The 24,124-nt window shown below is 34.1% G+C and overlaps 1 protein-coding gene across 4 annotated transcripts in view; it reads left to right on the plus strand.

The window, feature by feature from the left end:
- Positions 1-230: 230 nt before the first annotated feature.
- Positions 231-24,124, plus strand: part of mri (BTB/POZ domain-containing protein mrityu) — a 323,678-nt gene continuing 299,784 nt past the window's right edge. For all 4 annotated transcript variants that reach the window (XM_090412595.1, XM_090412596.1, XM_090412599.1 and 1 more), the window contains exons 1-2: positions 231-396; positions 16,947-17,088. The gene's annotated coding sequence lies outside the window, so the exon portion shown is untranslated. The remainder of the gene's footprint in view (positions 397-16,946; positions 17,089-24,124) is intronic.

Raw genomic sequence — 24,124 nt, forward strand, 5'->3', positions numbered from 1 at the left:
TATCAGATTGAAGTCTTTAGCCTCCTCACTTGTTTCTTATTACTAGTCATTACAAAAATAATCTCAAATTGGCACGAATATATTATAATAGTAACCATACACTCGCATGTTTACACTAATTACGTAAAGCCTCATATTATTTGCATTGAACTCTCGCATCTGAGGTATTTGAAATATCAATGTTTATCATTAAATATTTCAAAATCTCCTACATCTGTAGGTGGCGTACGTCTCTGATGTGCTGTTTGCAGATTAAGCCTAACTTAATTTTAGTGTTGATTTTGTACAGTTGTAAAAATTATATTGAATTAGGATATTTACAAAATTAAAATATGACAAAATCCTGAGAATTGGAAGACATATTTCACTTATGATTGTCGTAAATTTTTAATAATGGTGAGAAACTACATCTATCGTACACCGTAAGCTTTATACATTTTTGAGAATGAGTTTTTCATCTCGAACAGTATATTTTGGAACTTTTTTTCCGTATTTTTATACTTTTGCGTTGAGTGGGCATTTTGAAAATTATGTCTCCCTTACGCACAAAAACGTTTTTGTAGATTTGCACATTTTCAATGAATAGAACAGTTTTTTTGAAGCCACGAGAAACGTATTCGGATGTTTATGTTCATCGGATGAATCGGTTATTGTACTACCAGCGGGATTTCACCCAAGATCAAGAAATATTTTATAACATAATGTGACCCAATCACATATTTTGCAGCTTTTCAAAAAAACAGAATCCGATGGTAATATACTAACACCATACTAAGTCCTCGCACGTTGTTAAGCAAATATTCGATAGGGAAAAAAATAATAATGCTCGTTTTAAGAATTCGCAATCAGAACATCCCAGTAATATGTTCCAATGGGGGGATTTACTATTACCGCAGAGCAGTTAATGAAAAAAGGGTGAATATACTTTTATATAGCAAGGCCATCACCAAATTGGATTTTTAAAATGGTTTTGAGCTGTGATGTAGGTTCACTGAAGGAAATTTCTTGCTAAGTTTTCAGTTATTATCAGAATCACTCTTTTTGTTAGGCAGAAAGTGTGTGAAAGAGAGAGAGATAGACTATAGTATCCATTGCATTATTAAGAATGCCTTGAACAGATAACACAAAGATAAAAATAAACTTTGCATCAAGAGCATAGAAACTGTATTATCTTATGATATGATACATATATTTTGCCTTTGAGTGTATGTTAATTGCAGTTATATAAGATTAATACACAATTAAAAATTTCAGTTATGCAGACTTCAGGTCTCATTTAATGAAATGTAGAGAGAGAGAGAGAGTGAAACTTTGAAAACCAAGTTAACATTACGTAGCTCTTAATTTCTTTCCTTTATTGATTAAGCATATATTTACATTTCTCAAGCAGGGGAATATTCTCTTATTTTTTTAGGGATAAGGCTGTGCAGTTCTGGGTGCCTTTTACTCTTTTGTGGAAGTTTATTTCAAGGTTTTCCTGGAATTTGCCAATTGGGACATGTCTATCCACATGCTCATTCCAGTAATCCTGCTTTCATCTTTTTGTAATCCTTTGGGAAGTATGTCAGGCTTTAATGAGGAAGATGTTAAGTACATGCACACAGAATATCAAGATAATAATATATAATGTGTATACATACTATTAAATACTGTATTGAAAGTAATACAGTATTTAATAGTATATGTTTAAGGAAATCTTTTATTACTTTGCCTTTTTTTTTTCTCTCTCTCTTTCTCTAGGATATGTTATTAAATCTATTTGATTGTTTGGGTTATGCCTAAAAAGCAAGACTGTGAAAGAAATGTGCTTTGTCTTTAAATTGTATGTGTTCTATGTCAAGTTTCCATATTATGCTATTTAAAAAAAAAATGTAGCAATATTGTTTTTATCAGAACTGACATGGAGGAATCTGACTTTGATAGAGAACATCATGCCACTCTTATATACAATCTGCTAGATTCCCATTCAGTTAACCTTTATATAAAGGTATTGTGCTACTTGTGACAGGATATGTGCCTTTTTATCCAAGGGTTAAAAGAGCACTCCATTTATCAGAACTGACATGGAGGATTTTTGCATTCAGCATGCGATGCATCTATTGTACAAAGACTTGTAGTGATCACTGATTTTTCATTTACTGCTGATCATAAAGTCTGTTAGTTTTCTTTTGACTTAAAGGCTAGCTCATTTTTGTTACATATTTCCTATGTAGTAACTTTTAAAATTTTCAGGAGTGGAGTTTATTATTTGTTCCAATGTTTTAAAAAAAAAGTTTCATAGCTCTGTGATTTTATCAGTATTTTATGTGATCAAGGAGCAACATTGCTGAACTTTCTAATGGGCAGGAATGACAGCATAAATAACTAGCTATTTTTAGTTCTTTTTTTATTTCGTGATCTATATATAACACAAAATCCTGCTCCCTACAATTTCTACCTTTTTACCCATATAAAAGTCAATATATCCATCTGCTACTTAGAAAATTGAATTTTTATTAAAGTCATATTTTTAGGAAAGGAATCAAATATTAAGGCTTTATTTTTATCAGTTTGGAATTAATTTCATATGGATCTACATTTTTGAAAATTAAACTCCTGCTAGTCTAGTTGGCTGAATGAATGGATTCTTCTGTTTTCAGCCAACTGGTTGTAGGTTCAAATCCAACTATGGTAGTGATGTTTGCATAATGATTTTCATCCCCTGGTGTGCCACTGTAGAAACCTGTAGTGGTTGGAAAATGTTTGGTGTCTAGGGTTTCCGGATTATCTGATCCTTATGTCCTTTCCAGCATAAAAGATGTTGTTGTTTGGAATTTTGCCAAAGCAACTAAGTCTGTAAGGCCAATGTATTATGTTTGTTAATTTTGTGTTTGTTGACTGATTTTGTCTGTTTTGCAGAATGAAAATCAGAGTTTTTGGAGGTAAAAAAAAATCCGGTTACATCCATATGAGACTGATTGACTCACCTTCAGTTGACAAGTCTTTATGAAGGTTCACATAGACAGGATTTGAGCCTAGATCTTTCCAATCAAAAGGCATTACGATACTGGCTGAGCTGTGGAAGTTTCCACAAAAGATTGGAAACCTTTTACTGTAGGATTGACTCACACATATATTATTATTATTACTTAACCTCTGCAACAACCATCATTGTCAGTATTTGAAATGAAAAGCAAAAAATGAACATTGTCCACTTTAAATGTTCATCTGAGATTTATGTGGCAAAACTTAAATGTGCAAATAAGATCTTATTAGAAGTTATTAATTATATAACAGTTTGTGAAAAATTGGTTACTATAGGAATTGTGTTCTATGTAGTTTGGATTTTCATGTGCTCTCACTGTCAAAAACTGTCAGGCAGTACAAATAGAAACAGAATAAAATTTAATACTAATATGTTGTCAAAAATGAAAATGGAAAGACACCTGGATTTGATGGCATACCAAGAGAAATGTTGAAAAAGGGAGAGTGATCTCTTGTATATTAAACTAGCAGAGCAGGGAAAAAACCCCCCTAAGAGTTGGATACTGGGAAAAGTCATCCTTCTGTATAAGAAAGGTGATAAAACTGACAAAAAATAATAGACCTATAACTCTTCTCTGAGTCCTTCATAAGCTTTTTACAAAAATTATAGATGGCAGAATAAACAGTGTATTAAATTTTCATCAACCAAAAGAACAGGCAGGTTTCAGAACATCTTTCTCAACTTAGATGATCTCCAAGCCTTAAATGAAGTAATGCAAAAAAAAACAAAAGAATATAATATACCAATTTCTTTTGTAGATTATTATTGAATTTTAATAAATTCAATATTTATATTAATATATTAACTATATATGAGAGAGGTCTGGCAGTAATAAATTTAAATGGAAAAGAAAGAGAAATAGAAATAAAAAGAAGAGTCAGGCAGGGAGACTATCCTACTAAAATTATTTCCTATGGCCCTCGAATATGCTATGAGAAAACCGAACTTGGAGAAAAAAGGATTGAAAATGTTGATGGGAATACTTGAGTAATCTATAATTTGCTGATGATTTCATACAAATAGTAGCATCACCCAAAGAATTCGAGCACATGATTATTGAATTAAATGAAGTAAGTTTTGAGATAGGCTTTCAAATAAACATGGGCAAATGAAAAATAATGTACAGTAAAAATACTCCACAATGAAAACAAGTAGAAATAAATGAAAGACAGATTGAAATAGTAAGTTCGTATGAATATCTAGGACAAATCATTACAAACAACTTAAACTTGATAGTGAAATTTCAGCTAGAATAAGAACAGGATGGAAAGTTTTTAACCATCATAGAGATATGTTTAAAGGCAATTTATCACACTGTTTAATCAGGCTACCGGCCAAGACGTCTATAGACATCAAGTTTATCATGGATGCGAAGTGCATATTAAAATTGTAATACCATTGATATTACATTGAAATATACGATGGATACGAAGCGTATGGGAATGCATATTTGATCCATAATGGCCGGTAAGGTGGTTAAAAAGAAAGATCTTCAACCACTGTGTACTACCAACAATGACCTGTAGTAGTGAAACCCAGAGCTTGACTGAGAAACAGTTAGAGAAACTGAAAACAACATGATAAAACACGAAAAGAGCCTTTTGGGTAAGGAAGTAAACAAAGGTAATGGACATTGTATCAGGCAATAAATGACACTGGGCAGGATGTGTGATGAGAATGTCTGAGAATAAATGAACAAAGCAAACAACAGAATGGACACCAAGAACTGATTTAGAAACCATGTAGACTAGCACTGAGATGGGACAATAAATAAAAAGATATGGCCATTTACAGTGGAGAGATGCACAAGATTGGTCAAAATGGAACAAGCATGGAGAGATATTTGCCCAGCAGTGACTGAAGAAAGCTGTTGATGATAATGATGTCATAATTCTCTTCACATTACAGTTATCTTTGACATATAACTAATTAAAAAAATCTGTACAGAATTGTATACTAAGATAAAATGTTGCTACAAAGTGAACTTCATAGAGTACATTTCATAGCTTTATTGAGGCTATGAAATTTAGTTTGAAACAAACTTTTATTGCATTGAACAGAGCAATATAGCTAATGAATGTACCCAATCAATGTACTCTGCTGCAAAGAAATTATTCTAAATCCATCACTCTCATATATATGTGCATGGCACATAAATTAATAAAGTAAAATAACATGAAAAAAAGATCTTAGCCAGAAAAAAACATTGAAACATACTAGAGGCTCAGCCTAAACCCAATAGAAGAAATATGTGAGTTGAATTGGATTGCAGATTAGGGCACATTTCAAGCCACCTTCTTTGTTAATAGAACACAGTAATCTAAAGGAGGAGTGGATTAAAATACCAGTAACTTTCTACAAGAAGATAGCATTGCTAGAATGGAAGGTGAAAGATATAGCATATTCACAGAAGACATAATGAATAGGAAGGGAGGAGACATTACTGATGATAGCAGAGGAGTTGATACCACTAGAGAACCAAGATGAGGGCAGTAATGTGTCTTACAGGCAATGGATTTGACTTTTTTTTGTGTAAGGTTGAAATCAGCAGTACCAAATGTATAGTTGGATGTTTGTTATAGACTACATTTCAGAGGAATATGACTATGAACTGTGCAGACAATTTTGAGGTGGCTTTCTCATAATCCATGGGATCAGACTGAAAAGAGAATGGTATTTAGGAGAAAGGAAAGTGAATTTCTAATGTTACTTGCATATGATTACCTCAGGCAGCATTAGACACAAGTCCTGTAAACAAAAAGAATTATGAGAGTTCATTCTTATTGATGTTTAGTGGAGAAAATGTACATCTAAAGATAATTAGCTAAATTATTTAGCTAATTAGATTATTAAGTCATTATTTTGTTTTGTTCAACAAGGTATCTTCATGAGCACAAAGAATATACTAAGCACACAGACACATGCCTAGACTATTTCCGGTGAGGTCTAGGATTATATGAGTTAAGCTTTTGGATAGTTTCATAATCCTAGGCCTCCCTAGATTTATGGGTTAACAAAATACAGAAACAGAATGCTCCCTTAAGATTCATAGTGGACAATATTAACTACTTATAAAGTGGCCAAATACTTATTCCAAGAGCTCTCTCATTACAGACCACAGTTCTTCCCAAGTTAAAAACTCTCTGCACTTCAAGTCTTATTTGTCAGATAACATTCTCAAAGATAACATCATGGTCATCAGTTTTGATATAGCCTCCCTATTCACTAATGGACCCTTAAAAGAAATCTCAGAACTCATTTATACTTTCTCTCCCCCAACATATTAGCATTGTTCACTTTTACCATGTACTCTGGGTATTTTACTTGGTCAGAAAACTCTACAAGCAGATTGAAGGCACAACTATGGGGCTCCTTCCCCATTGTCTTTTCATAGAACATTTTGAAAATACAACCTTAAACTTTGCCTCTCTCAAACCCGCAATATGACCACTACATTGATGAGGTTCTCCATTCAACTGTGTTGGGGAATATGTAAGAAACAACTAAGCCTATTGACTCTTTTATTTTAAGTAATTTTATATGAGAAACATTTTAGCACACCTCAACAGCCAATACCTGAGAATCTGTTTCACCATTGAAAAGGAAAACGGTAACTGTCTTCCCTTTCTTAACACTAGTCACATATTTACCACTGGATCTTATATCACTTGTTTCTCTACCCCCCCAGCAGCAGTATGGGGTTATTGAAACTTCAGCATATAGTGCTAGAACAATCTGCTCATTAGCCTCTCCACCAAAATCAACTGTACACTTTTTTAGCCAGTGGCTTTTCCCTTCACAAATCAACATAGCTCTCTGCCTATTCTCTAAATCCAACTCTTCTCTCACACAGAGAAAAATCCATTGTCATCCCCTACATCTAGGGCACATCAGGAAAAAATTGCGTACATTCTTAAAAAGTATAACATACAAATTTCTTTCAGACCACACCAAAAATTAGCTGCCCTTATCCACTCACCAAAAGATCATTTAGATCATCCTGGATTTAGATCTACAGTATCCCATGCACCTGTAAAATTACATACTTAAATATACTGGCAGAACTACTAGTCTTCCAGTGATATCTCTAGAAAAGATAGAGAAATTATTATATCCATCATCTACACTACAGATTTTCTGAGGTGGCACACCATGCCATGGATGCAAAACACTAGATCCAGTGGGGTAAATTTCATCTTATATGGAAACAGATATAAATCAGTCAGACTATTTCTGTAATCCACCATAGTACTACAGTATTCTCTGAACTTAAACAAATTAGGCTGCATCATATTTCAGAAATCTGGCAGACTATCATTTTGAGGCCTTCAGCAAGATTCCATCACTGCACTCATAGAGGGTATTTACAGTCCATCTCAATTTGCCTTCTTGTTGGTGTGCCTATGTGCACATGCTTAGTATATTGCTTTGGCCCTATGAAGAAGCTTGGTCATCCATTAAATATTAGTGTAATAATCTAAGTAGCTAAATAAATGTAGTTAATTATTATCTGCCAGTCTGGTCGGCTGAGTTGTTAGCACATCTGCTCTCCAGCCAAGAGGCTGTGGGTTCGAATCCTGCTATGGACATGGATGTTTGTGATTTTCCTAATAACTCTGTATGAAAAGGGCATCTGCGACCCTACCACTTCTTCTAGCAGAAGGCTTCACTCTCTATACCTCATCAGGTTTAGGGAGTGAAGCCTTCTGATGTCCAGAGACACTGAATGTATGGTCACTGTATGGTCACTGGATATCAAATGTGAAATTTTTTTTAAATTATTATCTTTGGATGTATGCTTTCTCCGCTAAATATTAACACGAGTGATATTTAATGTCTATGCATCCATAGCAGATTGTCCGAATTTTGCATTTCACAATAGCTTTTGAGATTGTGTTCCTAAATAAAGTGGCTGTGTATGTTTTAGGGAATGGCAAACATGTGAGAGTTTTTATTAAAGATGTTCAAACATAACTGTGATATAAGGAATTATGGTAAACTAAGAAGGATGCTTGAATGGTGACTGTCACATCAGGAACTGTACTGTAAAGGAGTCACCTTTATCAGGAGAATAGATTTCATGGGATTTAATTGGACAAATAAAATCTTAACTGCATTAAAAATTGTGGGGAAAGAGAACATCAGGTATGATGAGCAGGTCAAGAAGTGTATAAAGCAGTCTGGGCTGAAGAGGTCACAGAGGAGAACTGCTCTTTTTCTGTGCAAATAAAAGAAAAGATTCTGCAAGAGTAACTTCAGTGGATACAGATGGTGGGGATTCAGTGGATACAGATGATTACAGCACAAAAAAACAATTAAACACAAATTTCATGGATTCTATATTTCATCTTAATCATAGTGGGAGGTCGAAAAATTAAGATTTCCCAAACCTTGGAAAGTTTAACACAACCATATTTATTAAGATTAGGTTAGTTTTTAAACTCTGCTACTGATTCTAAGAAAAGTTTTTCGAGTTTATATTTGTTGTGGTGAAACATAGTTTTTTCTCATATGAGTCTGTGAAAGGAATCCAAGTTGTGGTAAGCTAGACCCAACTAACCATAGTAGTAAATGTACTTCCTGTGTTCTTCTAGGCAGATGTTGGGATATCTCCCAGTTTGATAATAAGATAATTTGCAATAAGAAGGAATCTTGTAAATGCCTAGAACAGAGAGGGAAGGGAATAGATCCTTAGGAGAGCAGATAAGGGCAGCCATCTTCAGATGAGGTTTGAAAGCAGTGCAGAGGGTTATATTTAATTGGAGTTCTGGTTATTTTTTCTGAGGTGCCTGAAATATAAGAAATAGTAATATCATTGCTGTACTCTGTATTGAGAGGGATGAAAGGAACCACCAGTTTGTTAATCTCTTTGGCATTGTAACCTTTGGACTGGAAGCACTAATGAATAAAGGAGAGTTGGGCTGAAAGGGAAGCCTGGGTAGAACAGAGATGCGATTGCTCTGTTGTTGACAAGGGTTTTGATAACACCGTATTTTTGAGAGGTGGGGGGGTAAGAGTGATGGGAAAGTTTATGTATATATCTGACTGTGTGGGTGAGTTTTCTATAAATTGAGAAAGAAAAGGCCATCGGGAAGGTACATGATTAGAGTATCTAGAAAAGGCAAGGTATTATTATTATTTTCTTTTTCTATAGTGAACTGGATTCTGGGTGTGTCAGCTGTTGAAGTGGAGGAGGAAGCAATCTAATGTATCTGAACCATGTGGCCAAATAGAGAACACATGATCAATATATTTTAGCCAGATAGAAAGTTTGAGAATGACTGTATCAAGGGCATTTTTCAAAACATTCTATATAGAAATTGGAGAGAGGGGGGGGGGAGCAGCAGGCCCCCCCATTAAACTTGTGTTTAATTGTTTTTCTGTGCTGTATTCATTCCATTTAACCATCAGTTAAACCGAAATGCTTGACAGCTTTTTTATTAAGGATTTGTGTATTTTTTTTTATCAATCTGTTTATTCATTTTATATATATATACTTCAATATTATTGTTTTTCTTGTTTTTAAGCTTTGGTAGCTTTGTAACATAATTACAAGTTAATTCACAAATGAATTTCTAGCTGTCCATAGATGGCATTTACCAGTATATGTTAAGTACAGCTGATAAAGGAAAGGCTACTGTTATACTTCTGAATATCATTGAAATGTATCTCTTATTGCTTGATTAGAGACTGTTTATAGAACACTTTCTTCTGATCCTACCAGATCACAAGTTAAGAAATTAAACAAAATTTTATGAATGACAACTTTTTTTGATAAAGAAACTGTAATCAAACTCTGTACCTTTCAGGGACAACCAGTATCCAAGAAATTATAGATTGCCTAAAGTTTACAAGACTGGTATTTCTTTATATCCTATTGTTACCTTCATTAGTACTCCTACATATAAAACTGATATTTTATATGTAGTGGCAGCAATAAATATTTTTCAAAATTAATTTCTTCAGCTTATAAAGGAACTGATCCTTTTTACACAAAGAATATTGCATTTTTTTTTTTTCCAATAATCAAAGACATCAAATTAACAACTTGAGGATGTGTTTTTTGGCTAGTATACCTTTACAAGATACCCTTGACTTTGAAAGCAAAAAAAAATTCTCTCATTTTTAATGTGACTCTAACCAATAAAAGTTTTTTTTTAAAACCCATAGTATGTTACTACCATGGGTAGTGTACTAAAGGTTTTTTTCTATTTTTTTTTTTTTGTTTATTTTTACATAGTTTGGAAACTCTGCTCTAGAGACTAAACTTGAGACTTTTTCAAGGCACTTTAGATCCCCCAGTAAGTAGGGCATGGTCTTACACTAGGCGATGAAACTCATTTCACAATTAAAGACAGTCACAACTACCATGACAGTGGTAGGATTTGAACTTGCAACCTTTTAGTTGGGGAGCAGATGCTAACTACTCAGCCATCCAGGCCAGCATATAATTAAACTTATGGCAATTGTTATACAGGAAAATATTATTAGCAAGTTGAAGGAACAGTTATCACTAGCCCTATTTTACCAAACCCTGCCAAATTTTATGATGTGTGGAGGATTTTTTCCACATCTGGTTTAGAGAATAACGTCCAAAATTTTCTTCGTAAGATCAGTTATCCATCTGTGTAAAATTTGCCATCAAACTTGAAAAAGATAATGCTTCACACATTTCATGGATTTTCTTATTCGTCAGCTTCTAGGCAGAGGTTTAAGTTTTTCCAACTGTACAACACCAGCCTTCACGGGAAGATAAACTCATGTGGACTCTCATTATCCATCTTGTCAGAAGTTTGGCATCATCAAAACCCTTGCAAATTGAGCCCACGTTACCTGTTCTGATGAGTTTATATTAATGCATGAATTTTTTAAATGGCTTTATTGCCATTTAAAATGCAATTAATCAAATATTTAAGTTTTCTATCTAGGCAGACATCTAACATGAATCAAAATAGGATAATTCCATATGTTAAAAAAAATTTAAAGAAAAGTTTTCTACCTCCTTTCCTGTTCAAAAAACTCTTGCCTTTGTCCTGCTTTCAAAGACAAAGTATATCCTCAGTTCCTTCCTGGTATATACTGCATTCCTTGTTCATCTAGCCTCAAGTACTATTGGTACTGGGCATTCAGCTGTCATTGTCATAATGAGCTTCAGAACTACGTCCATTTTTGTCAACTTTCTATGCCCAGATAAGGTGACCATGGCATTAATACAGATCATTCTATTAAAGTTTTTTCTCCATTAAAAAATAACACCTTTTCATTGCAGTTCTATCAAATTTGCAAGATTATTCAAATAATCTGTGTGAAAATTTTCTACAGCAACCAAATCTTGATAAAGGTGATTCCATCTCAGTTTCTTGTATTCAAAAAGTGGTTATCCGAAAAACAAACCTTTAAATTTGATATCCTTCTCTTATTATTTAGCAAACTGAGATGTCACTATTTGCTAAATAATATTTTAAATGTAATTTTTTTAACTGATTCAAATTGTTACATTAAATGTTTATATAGAGACAATGCAGTGCCACTAGAGAGATATTAGCTGTTAACTTTTGTAATGAACTTTAATTTCCTCCCTCCAGTGGATTTGTTATCTATTAAATAATTTGTAATGATACTACAATACACTAGATTTTATGAAGGTATTTGATAGAATACTGTTCAAAAAGTTGTTATACAAGCCAAAAAAGGCCTGAGGGATGCAAAAAGAGTGGCTGAATGACAGGTATCAGAAAGTGATGTATTAAATTATGATGTATGGATGTGTCCAGCTTTTATTTTAAAAGCAAAAATGTAAAACAGAATTCTGCTTTTATCTCAGTAACTTTATGATCATGAAAATTGGCAACTCTTAGCAAGTGTAGTTGTAGTGCTAATTAACAGAAGACATGACCACCTGAATGCCCTTTTATCTACCTTTTATTAGTTCTTTTTAAGGCTCCATTACCAGATAGCACTGTTTTGAACTTGTTGGTTTTTTCATTGGTAGATGGGAATTTGACTGGAAATGAACTTGAAGAGGCCATGTTACTGAGGTTGTAAAGTCATCACAAAGGATAACTAGATGGTAAAGAGAATTCTAATTTGTAGAAATAAGAAAGTTATTTTCGCCCCAATTGTTCTGATAAGACCACATCTAGACTTATATACTTAGATATGGTCTGGATTCTTTGGGGAAGAGAGATGAGGAGACATTTGAGTAAGTTCAGGTAACCAAGATAAAATTGAGCTGATGGAATATTTGTATCCAAGTACAGCTTGGGGGGGGGGAACCTTACCCCTACCAAGTGCGTCCCTCGGGTGGCTGATGAGGGAAGCCCAAGCGGGCAGCTCTGAATAATGAATAAGGCGCCGTGGACCAAAGGTGCACTTCAGAACCATGGTCAGGAGAGGTGCTGTAGGCCACTGTAAAGATGCCAGCAAGTAGAAGAAGAAAAAGGCCTCCAGTCCTCCAGCGGCTCTTTGCAATTCCACCGAGGTGGTGGTGAGAAATCTGCAGGAGTAGGGGATGCTAAGAATCTCGCAGAGGAAGGTAGACCACCATCTGGAAATTCGACCCTATTTATTGGTTCCTTCAACACTCGAACTCTGTCTTCTGACTCCCATATTGATTTCCTGCTTCAAGAAATGCAAAATGTAAAGTTTGATGTCCTCACTATCTGTGAAACCCGAAGAAGCTCTGAATTAACAGTAAAATGGAACAATGGCAACCAAATTTTCCTGGGAGCCTCAGATAATACTACAAGGGCTGGAGGAGTTGGCTTCATCATAAATGAAAAGCTAACTAAAAATATTATTTCTTGTACAATCCATTCTGAACGACTAGGAACACTAATATTAAAAATTGGAGAATCCATAATAATAAAAATAATAGTAACCTACGCACCCACCTCAACAGCTGACAAAGAAGAAATAGAAAATTTCTATGAACACCTACGAGAAACATTACTGAAAAAAACAACATACACGATAGTGTGTGGAGATTTCAATGCAAAGATTGGTACAGGATTTATTGAAGAAAAATACATTGGACTGTGGGGGAAAGAAATGAACGAGGTGATCTCCTGGCAGAATTTGTAGAAGCAGAAAAGCTGTACATTATGAATAGTTTCTTTAAAAAGAGAACTGGAAAAAGATGGACTTGGCAATCTCCAAATGGAGAGACAAGAAATGAAATTGATTTCATCCTAACAGATTGCAAAAGAATAATAAAAAATGTCGAAGTCATTGGGAAAACTTACTGCAACATTCATTCAGACCACCATCCAATAAGAGCCACTCTCAAAATACATAAAAAAAAATGAAGAATGCATACCAGCACAGTCCAACCATAAAAAACGCTCAAAACAGATAAACCCAGAAGAATTTAGAAAAAAGGTGGAAGAAACCGACTGGAAATTAAAAAATGACATCGACGAAGATTTAACAAACTTTAACAATAAATTAATGAACTGCAAAGAAAGAACCTCGTATGAACTTCCTCCTAAGACCAGGGAACGCCTATCAGCAAGAACAATAGAACTATTGAAGAAAAGAAGAATACCGAAAGATACAGGAAATGATTGTCTAGAATATAAAATTATTTGTAAACAACTGAGGCAGAATATCAAAGACGACTATGACATATATAGAACAACAAAATTGGCAGAAGCAGCTAGGTTCCGCAGTAGCCTAAAAAAAAGAAAAAGAAATAAATCTAAAGCAACCACTACCATCAGCCTTCATAGACAATCAAGGAAACAGACACACAAACAGAGGTGAAATGGAAAAAATAGTAAAATCGTTTTATGAGAACCTTGACTCATCTAAACAAGTAATCACAGCTCCAGTACCAGACGAAAATTTGGAAAATCTGGAAATACCATCTGTCCTACCTGAAGAAATAAAAATGGCTATCCACCATATGAAAAATGACCTATCACCAGGAATTGATGGTATAAAATCTGATGACTTAAAAATGGGTGGACAAATACTCTTTAAAGCTCTAGCAGAAAGGTTTACCCGATATATACAATTAAGGAAAGTACCTACTGAATGGCAAACATCAAAGACCATAATTCTGCATAAAGAAGACATCAGTAACTACGGACCTATCTGTCTATTAGCACACACACACACACACACATAAAATATTCACCAGAATCATCCTAAACCGAATACAAACCTCCATCAATGAAAATAGCTGCAAAGAACAGGCTAGTTTCAAAAAAGGCTTTTCAACGTTGGATCACATTCAAACTATTACTCAGCTAACAGAAAGATGCATAGAATACCAGATCCCACTTTGTTTTCTTTTTATAGATTTTAAAAAGGCATTTGACACTGTTGAGCATAACTCAGTATTCCAAGCTTTAATAGAACAAGGCATAGAAAAAGCACATCCAACTCATAAAAGATATCTACAAAGAAAGCACAACAAATATCACCCTTTTCAATCACCCGATTAAAATTAACTTAAGTAGAGGAGTACGTCAGGGTGATGTCTTATCACCTAATCTCTTCACATCTACTCTGGACAGCATCATCCGAAAAATTGACATGAAAGATGGAATAAACATTGATGGTGAAATATTAAATATCTTATTATTCGCTGATGATTGGTATTAATATCTCACTCACCCAAACTCTTAGAATCAATGCTGAATAACATAAGCCAAAACTGCCAAAAAATTGGATTGGAAATACACCCTGACAAAACAAGATGGATGAAAAACAAATACTGTAAAGATCATACAATCACTCTAGAATCTCACACCATCGAAAAAGTTGAAGAATAAATCTACCTCAGCCAGTCCATAAAAATGAATAATGATATATTGAATGAAATAACAAGGAGAAAAAGAGCTGCTTGGATAGCCTTCAACAAAATAAAATCAACAATTACCAACCAAAACATAGATATAGACATAAGCATGGAACACAACTTTAAAAGAAGAACAAAGCTTACTAACAACTCAACGTGCAATAGAAAGAAGAATATACAACATAAACAAAATAGACCACGTAAGACACACAGAAATCAGGAAGAAGTCTGGAATCACAGATATAATAAAAACTACAACAGCAAAAGAAGATGGGCAGGACATCTCGCCAGAATGAGAGACAACAGATGGACAGTCAGAGTTACAAACTGGTATCCGAGAGATACCAAAAGGAAACCTGGAAGACCAGCCTTAAGGTGGGAAGACCCAATGATTAAGAAAGTTGGAAGAAAATGGAGAAAAAAGGCCCAAGACAGGAATAGCTGGACTCTTTACAACCTGCAGTCATGGAGAAATCCTGACTGAAACCACAGGTCCATCAAGGGAATCAAGGTAACAGCTTGAGGGAATGCAAGCATCATTTGATAAATAGAGGAGAGAAAATACTAACATACATTAGGAGATTTTTATAGTAATAGAAGATAGGGTTTTTTTTTTATAAGGCAATATTTTATAAGAATATAAGTCTTTACAGTATTTTTTCAATATTAATCCCTTCCCACACACGAGAGGTTGCAAAACCTGTGACACATCAGTGTTCTCTGTGTGTGTGTGTGTGTGTGTGTGTGTGTGTGTGTGTGGGAGGGGAGACATGATTAAGAGTAAACGAGGAACCAGTTAATGCAGATGAAGATTGTTATTTGTAGAGAAAATGGGAGAAAGACTATTTAAGAGAAAAGGATGGTGTATCATGTGATTTTATATACTTAGGGAAAGTGGAGAAATAATGAAAACCAGTTCTGCATAACATCTCTGAAAATACTTGTAGAAAAAGCATAAGGCTGTAGCTGAACACAATGAGAAAGTGATTAGCACATCTAGCATCTATGAGAGATGAGCTTCCAGAGTGTAATTCCTTGATTTTTGAAGTAATGTTATTTGTGTTATAGCTCTTATGTACTTGGAAATATGAATAAAAATGTTTGCTAAATATTCCCAACTTTCCCCAGAATGTTTTATCACCATCTGAAAGAGAGAAATTTTTTGACATTGTGATTTGAAATTATGAAGCTAAGCATGGATGGATGGATGGGGGGGTGGGGGCTGACAGACACCAGAAATTAGTATATGATAGAGCAGAAATGCTGAACAGAGAATTGAGGTTCAAAGGACATATTGCAAAAGCTGGTAAAATGGCTCAAAGGATTATTGGATGTTGAAAAACACACAAGTAAAGATAAGGAAATTATTATCCCTCTTTATAAAGCTATAATTTGGCCTCATCTTGACTATTGTGCACAGGTTTGGTCACTTGCGTTTCTTAGGGACCAGTAGAGAAGATTCAGAGACAAGTGACTAAGCTGGTGACAAGTCTGCTTCCTATGAGGATAGATAGGTTGAAGGTTTGTGGGTTACAAAGTTTAGTTGATAGGTGAAAAAGAGATAACATGATGGAAACTTTTAAGATATTAATGGGAATTTATAGAATTGATACGCAAAATTTTTTTCAGTATATGATAAGTAATCAGAGAACTAGGGACCATCCATGGAAGTTGTGTAAGAATGTGGTTAGTAGGGATGTATGGATCAGATTTCATGCATGGAGAGTGGTGAATGAGTAGAATGGATTGCCAGAATTGGTTGAGTGCCCTGACAGTGAATGAGTTTAAGGAATGGTATGATAGGATTTGTGTGTATAATAGTTAGTTTGAGCCTCCCACAATGAGTCTCCAGATTCCATGGAGATACCGTATAATAGTAATAAGTTTGTCAGATTGTCGAAGAATAATATATGGAATAGAGCAATGATCACATTTTTGCTCTCAGGTTGGTCTGCAATTGGTTGTAATGAAATAAGTGTTGAACTGAAATTTTAGCTTAAGTATTAAAGGAAGCAATTGAATTTTGTTTAGGATATACTCTGTCTGATTATTTAAACTGTAATATCTACTCTCACTATATATATTTTTTTTTTGTTTTGTTTTTCTCTATTCTAGAGTACTCACATCCTTCACTTCACATTTTCTGTTTAAATCTTTTGAGGTCATGTTTTGGTTATGTAGTAAATGTGAGAATTTTGTTTGATGTTCAGTATGTTTGTGTTCCCAGATGAGTGCCTTCTAAGCTTTCTTCTGTGGGGTAAGTACATGTTGTTCATTACTGCAAAGATTTGCAACTTTTATAAATGTAATACTTAAAATTAATTAAAAATAATAATAATAATGCATGTATTGACAAGTGATTTAATGGCAAATTAAATCACATGGAAAATTCTAGTTTATTATTCTTCACCATAGTCTTTTTTAGGCAGCAGTTTATTGAAGGATATTACAGTATTAATATAATTAAAACAAGTACAGTGCTTTAAATTTGGATTACATCACAAAGTAATACATTGATTTTCTACTGATAACAACTCTACTGTTCCATTTATCAGAATATCCATTTTTTTTAAATGTAGAGATTATCCATACATTAAAAAAAAATATTTGTTTAAAATTAATGTTTTCCATCATATTCACTTGTTATTTGAATTAAAAGCTCTACCAATTTTTTGACCCTTTTTGTCGATGGTATGGCTCTCTTCTTTTAGTGTTTGTTGCTTTTGTTGATATGTTTATTGAAATTAACTGAAGCTTTCTTCAGTTTTCTTGTTATAGATATTCTTGATGAAAGTTTCTACTTGTTTAGAGTTATGATAGTGTTATCATCCAAGCACTTAGATTTAACTGTGGTGATGATAATACCTAATTTTTGGATAAGATGGTGCTGCAAATTAATACCTGTTGTATCTCCTTTGTGTGTGTGGTAGACTATAGACAATACAGATGTGGAATGAGTGTGTGAGAGGAAGGGAACATGTTGTGAATTAGATGAGTTTTTATTTAGTGTTGACTAATGACAGTGGAGAGCAAATGCCCATATTTCAAAAATGTAATCTATATATATTAGCCAGATCCTGGGTTTCAACGATTGAAGAATCAAGGCAACTCTCAAAAGATTATACATAAAAATGAGCAGCAGGCATGGAGAGAAATTGATATTGCAGCCATCAACTAAACAAGGTAACTAGAGTGAGAGATGTGTGGAGGGGGAGCAAGTTGTAATATTGAGATTGGAAAGGACTACATTAAAAAAAATTGGTTTGTAGGAAAAGAGCTGCTTTGTTGATCATGATGCTTAAGAATGATATAGTGTTCAAAACTGACTGCTACCTTTGCCTCTTTATAGTGTGCTTTGGGTTAGCCATAAACTGTAAGGAGTTGAGAGTTGGTAAAGTGGTGGCATTCTCTGATGTCTGAGTAATCATAATTCCCCCCCCCCCATTCAAAATGTGTGCTCTTGATGAAATTTAATGTGAGTTCAAAAACTTAAAAAATTGTAGCACATTATAGTTTTCAAAGTAATTTAAACTGTGCGCCTGTTATTATAGCGAAATTTAGTTTGTGTGTGTGTGTGTGTGTGTGTAGCTCAGCAATAATCTGCAACCATTGGTGTTTTTATATGCCTTGGTGGAATCAATCATTCTGATGAAAGATGCCTAAACGAAATACAAAAAGAAATCATAATTTTATGACATTGCATGACACCCTGTTAAAGATTGCATCATGTTTATTGAGCAGGGACGTGCCAAAATACCAAATACTGAATATTCGGTTTGGCTGAAGCAACGAATATTCAGCCAAAATATATTGATTTAAATTTTATAAGTATGTTTTGAAAATTAAAAAATAAAAATTGCATTCATTACAAATCAATATAAATTTTTAATAAAATTCATTAAAATTTAATTCGAAATCTATAAAACTTAATTTGCAATGTTTAACCTTTAATTACTTATTCTTTAGCTGAATATTCAGTGTTTTGGCCAAATTGCAGAATGAAGAAAGATTAAAGAACATGTAATAATACTTCACCTAATCATGTGACCACTAGAAAAATATAGACATAATATGAGTTTATATATATATATACAGGGTGTTCGGGATAAATTTGACATATTTATAATTAATTATATTTTTCCGTAAGTTACATGTATTAACACACACTTCTCTTCATTTAAAAGTTTGGACCCTTCTTCATTCATATACAAGATGTCAGAAAGGATGGATAGCTGGAACCCACCTGAATCATGGAAGAGAATAACTTGTATCATGATGATTCGTGCCCGCCATCAAAATAAGGATATTACGACTGCTGCCCAATGCTCCCTGAATACAGTAAAAACAATCAGGCATGAACTAGAGACTTGCAATGGTGACTACGAGGATGTAGCAAGAAGAAAGATCCCTAGCAGACGATCTGATTGCGTTCGTACAGCAGAATTCCTCGCAAATCTGCAGGAACAGGTGTTGAAGAACCCTGGCATTGGAATTCGGGCTTTGTTCGTAGTTGCTAACTGTAGTCAAGCCCTGGATAACAAGGGTAGCCAATGGTAGGCCGTATGTATGGCAGCAGGATTCGGCCCCTTGCCACACCTCTGGGAAAAGTCAAAAATGGTTGTCTGAAAATTTCTATGACTTCACCAGTCCAAATGTTTGGCCTCCAAACTCCCCAGACCTTAACCCCATGGATTATTTTGTATGGGGCGCAGTTGAAAAAGACACCAATCGCACTTCCAGTAATACAAAAGCCCAGTTAATGGATAAAATTAAAACAGTTTTTGCGGCCCTTCCCAGGGAGACTGTAGCATCAGCTTGTTCGAGGTTCCGAAGCAGAATTGAAGCTGTGATCGATGCTAATGGTGGTTATTTTGAGTAAATCTTGTTGATAGTATTGTAATTAACTCTGCCTGTAATGTTTTTTTGTCAATTCATTAAATTTAATAGATACAAAGAAGATTTTCTTTTTCCTTACGAAACTGTCAAATTTATCCCGAACACCCTGTATATATATATAGAAACTCAGAAAGCCTTGAAAATTGACTGAGAGCTTATGAGAATACAATCTTTATCATCGGAGTTCCTTAGCTTGCGCTTAAACAGATATGAGCACTGTGGCAACGTCTATATATTCCTCTTTTATTAGTTCTTTTGATTAAGGTTTCACTGGCCTGACAGCTGTTGGTTCTCATTAGAGATCAGGCAGAAACCTTAAAATGACAAGAACAGTAGTTGGTGCTGAGAAGAGCATAATGTTTTACAATGCCAAAATGTATTCATTTTGGCATTGTGAATAAACAGATCAATCCATATCTTGCACTAAAGAAGCTTGGAAAGTTTTCTAAGTAGTATAAGCTCAGGCAACTCCATTGTTTAGGATTGTATTCTCATCAGCTCTCTCTTTATTTGAAACTCTCCAAGTTTCTGTATATATGGATATTCAGCTATAAAATAAGGACATATCTTTAATATCTCCTATTTCTGTTTATTTGCATTGCCAAAATGAAGACTATTAGGATCTTCTCTGATAAAAATGGAATATAAAATTTTGTTTTCCCTAAATAAAAACTGTCAAATTTTTAAGTATAGAGCCAAGATGCTTCAATTTCAAATAAATGAGACATTGTAATATAGGATGTTATGGATCCATTCATATTTCATAGCCAAATCTAGAAAGAAACTTAAAAGTTTACTAGCAAGTTTGTCAAAAGATAACTTGTGATAAGCTTTCTAGTAAAATTTTTGAGTGTAAGAAAATTTTCTTACATTTTTTACTTTCACTTGTTTCCACATTTTGCTATAAAATATAGATGAATTTGTGATATTGTCTTTTATAATATCTATGCAAGACAAATATAAGCTTCTCAGCTTTATAGTATAATATTTATTAAGCACCTATCTAGAGATCACTTAAGAAGAATTTAACTTTCTGACATAGCTTAGTTACTGCATTGAATGAGCTTTTTCTTCATTTCCACTTGTAATTTTTTTGAACTTGGTCAGTTTGAAGCCTTGTATTTCAGGCTAGTGAAACTTACTCAATGCATTAATAAAAGGCGAATATGGATTGTGGGTAAAATTTGTGCTCTTTAAATAGTGCAAGTCAACTCTGATTCTGATCTTGCTCTCATAAGTTTCCTGATAAATTTTTGTAACTTCACTTTCTTTCTACATTTGGCTGTAAAATATGGATTGATCCATAATATTCTCCATTTTGATATAATAAAACTATCATTTAATTTCATAGAGAACATTTTATTTCAAAAACAGTACAACATAAAATTCAGGGAAAAAAATGTTGCACTTATTTCTTCTAATAACAAAAATATTACCCAAACTTGTAAAATATAGAGAATAATTCTGGATTTAATAATTGAAATGAATTTGTGATAAATTATGATGTAAGGAAGTGAGTTTTTCAGCATTTTTGGAGTAGCATTTGTCTGGTTTCTTCATAAATCTTTCTGACTAATGAAGAAAAAAAACTCTTTCCAGGAATACGCTGGTATTTAGTGCAAAAAAAAAATAAAAAAATTGTGAGAAATTGTACTGTGGAATAAGCTTACTCATTAGCCTTGGAAACCTGCAAAATAAGGGGAGGCTTTAGGAGGGAATTCTCCATGCTTGCTATGCTTGCTGCGCAAGCTCATTAATTGAGAAAGTAATATTTATTTGTTAATAAATGCATGCATTTATAAGCATTCCATTTAGGCTTTTATTTTTGTAGACAGAAGAGACATCTTAAGCTTGCATGGCAATCATTGAGCTTTGCGTTGTATATCGAAGGCCAATGCTTGCTCGGTTGTAGGAGCTTCCAGATCCTTGCAGCAGCACTGTGATTTCGTGCGCGCGCATAGCCATTTCACGTCATCTCACTCTGTTGCTTAAACACAGGCCATACACAGTCAATGTAGCTCTAGCCAGTGAGCTTCAGCCAGCCTTTACAAGTGTGTGTGTTGCTTGGGAAAATTAACTTACAACCAACTTTTTATGACAATGTTATTGACCAGTTCATAAAGAAGAACCATAGGGTAGAATTTATATTCAAGTAGCTAAATTGAAAAAGATAGAATATCGTTTGTAAAATAAATGTTGTATTTGTATGATTAAATGTGTGAACAGACTTATGTGTTCGTCGAACATGTTGTTTATTTTTTAACGATATATATTAGAACACAGAAACCAAGTAAATAATTAATTTATTAACTTATTGCTGATATTTCGCTGGGGTTATAACCAGCATCTTCAGAGCACAGCACAAAAACACACTTTGTCACAATACGTGAGACTATAACAACATGGTGTAATCAACGGACTAGTTAAACAAAATTGTAGGAGCAACACAAAGACAAGAGTCCTGATTTTTGGCGCCCTCTATCTGAAAAAAAAGTCGGAGAGATTGTTCTTAGAGGCGACGGAAGCACTGAAACACACTCCAAATCTCAACAAATATGGCCGTATTAACTTGCCTAAGATCTGGGAGACAATCATCTTAAGAAAAAACTAGTTTTTTTTTTTTTTTTTTTTTTTTTTTTTTTTTTTTTTTTTTTAGGACTAGTCTTATGTGATAGCTACAGTTTTTTTTTTTTTTTTTTTTTTTTCAGATAGAGGGCGCCAAAAATCAGGACTCTAGTCTTTGTGTTGATGCTACAATTTTGTTTGACTAGTCCGTTGATTACACCATGTTGTTATAGTCTCGCGTATTGTGACAAACTGTGTTTTTGTGCGCTGAAGATGCTGGTTATAACACCAGCGAAATATCAGCAATAAGTTAATAAATTAATTATTTACTTAGTTTCTGTGTTCTAATATATACCGTTAAAAAATAAACAACATGTATGATTAAATGTATAGTTTTAAATGGTCAGTAATTCATTATTCCACTAATCAGACTTCAATCACACCTCTCACTCCTGAATGATAACAAGAGCAAGCCCGAATTTCAAGACTAGCATTTGCCCCTGGAGGCTTTTTTTGATTGGATATGTTTATTGTGATGTATTTAACCAGAATATTTCTGCTACAGCCAGTTGAATATACTGACTCTTTCTACTGATTTGGCTGAAGCCAAATATCTGAAAAATATGCCAAATTGGCCAAATACTAAAGCAAAACCAAATATTTGGCTCATCCCTTACCATTGAGCTGCCATTGAAATAACATGGATATGAAATGTAAGGTGGTTAATATATTTCATCCAATATGGCTGGTTGGGTAGTTAATGCAGTTTACAGGCAGATCCCTACTTTCATAAGAGTTTTGTTCTGCAAACTTTACTTAACATGAATTTTACATTGGATTTAACCCACTCCACCCATTAATCACACCCTATTGCTTTACATATTTACAGTATGCATATGAAGCAGTACATTACATTTTTAAAGACTATTTCTGTTAGTTTCATTTATAGGATACACACACACACACCCAAATTAGATTTAAATATATAAGTATGTTAACGAGATAATTAAGAACAGAGGACTTCAGCTCAATCCTAGTAAGACAATGATCATTGCTCTCAAAGGAATACAGTCAGGGAAGATCCATTAAGTGTACCTTAATGGAGAAACAATCGAGAAAGTCAGCAAGTTCAATTACCTGAGATCCATTATTAATGTGAAGAATCGCTGTTCAGAAGAAAATTAGGAATGACTAAAACAACATTCAGAAACTTGTCTGAAATATGAAAGGATGGATCTATCTCCATAGGAAGAAAGTTGAGGATTGTGGATGCCTCTTTTTTTCCAACAGTGACTTATGGATGTGAGACTTAGAACCTAAAGAAATCCGATAGGAACAAGATAGCTGCTTTGGAGATGTGTTACAAAAGGCTGTTGAGGATATCATATACTGAAAGGCAGATGGGTGCTAGAAAGGATCACCAGAACTTGAAGGCTCCTTAAGGATATTGAGAGAAGAAAGTTGAAATACTTTGGACACATTGAAAAGGTGGAAGGAGGAGGACTTCTTAATGGTAATAGGTATTGGAAGTTTTTTTTCCCCCACTTGGTTAGACTATAATAAATTTAGTTTAATCCTTTATCCAAGTGTAAGCAAACAAAGTTTGCACCTGAGGTATCTTCAGGACTGAGGCAACTTGTTGTAAAGGTGGACCAGTCTAGGTAGTGGCCCTTCCCTTAATGCATAGAATTATGCATGTTCACAAGGAGATGTGCTTTGCATTATGGGAGATACTAAGACAAGTAGTGATGAGAACTTGGTCAACCTTTACCATGAGTTGCCTCAGTCCTGAAGATACTTCAGGCTCGAACTCTGTTTGCTTACACTTGGAT

Source organism: Typopeltis vanoorti, chromosome 23 (genome assembly GCF_054136105.1).
Source record: "Typopeltis vanoorti isolate ZY-2024b chromosome 23, IOZ_Tvanoo_1.0, whole genome shotgun sequence".
Taxonomy (NCBI): domain Eukaryota; kingdom Metazoa; phylum Arthropoda; class Arachnida; order Uropygi; family Thelyphonidae; genus Typopeltis; species Typopeltis vanoorti.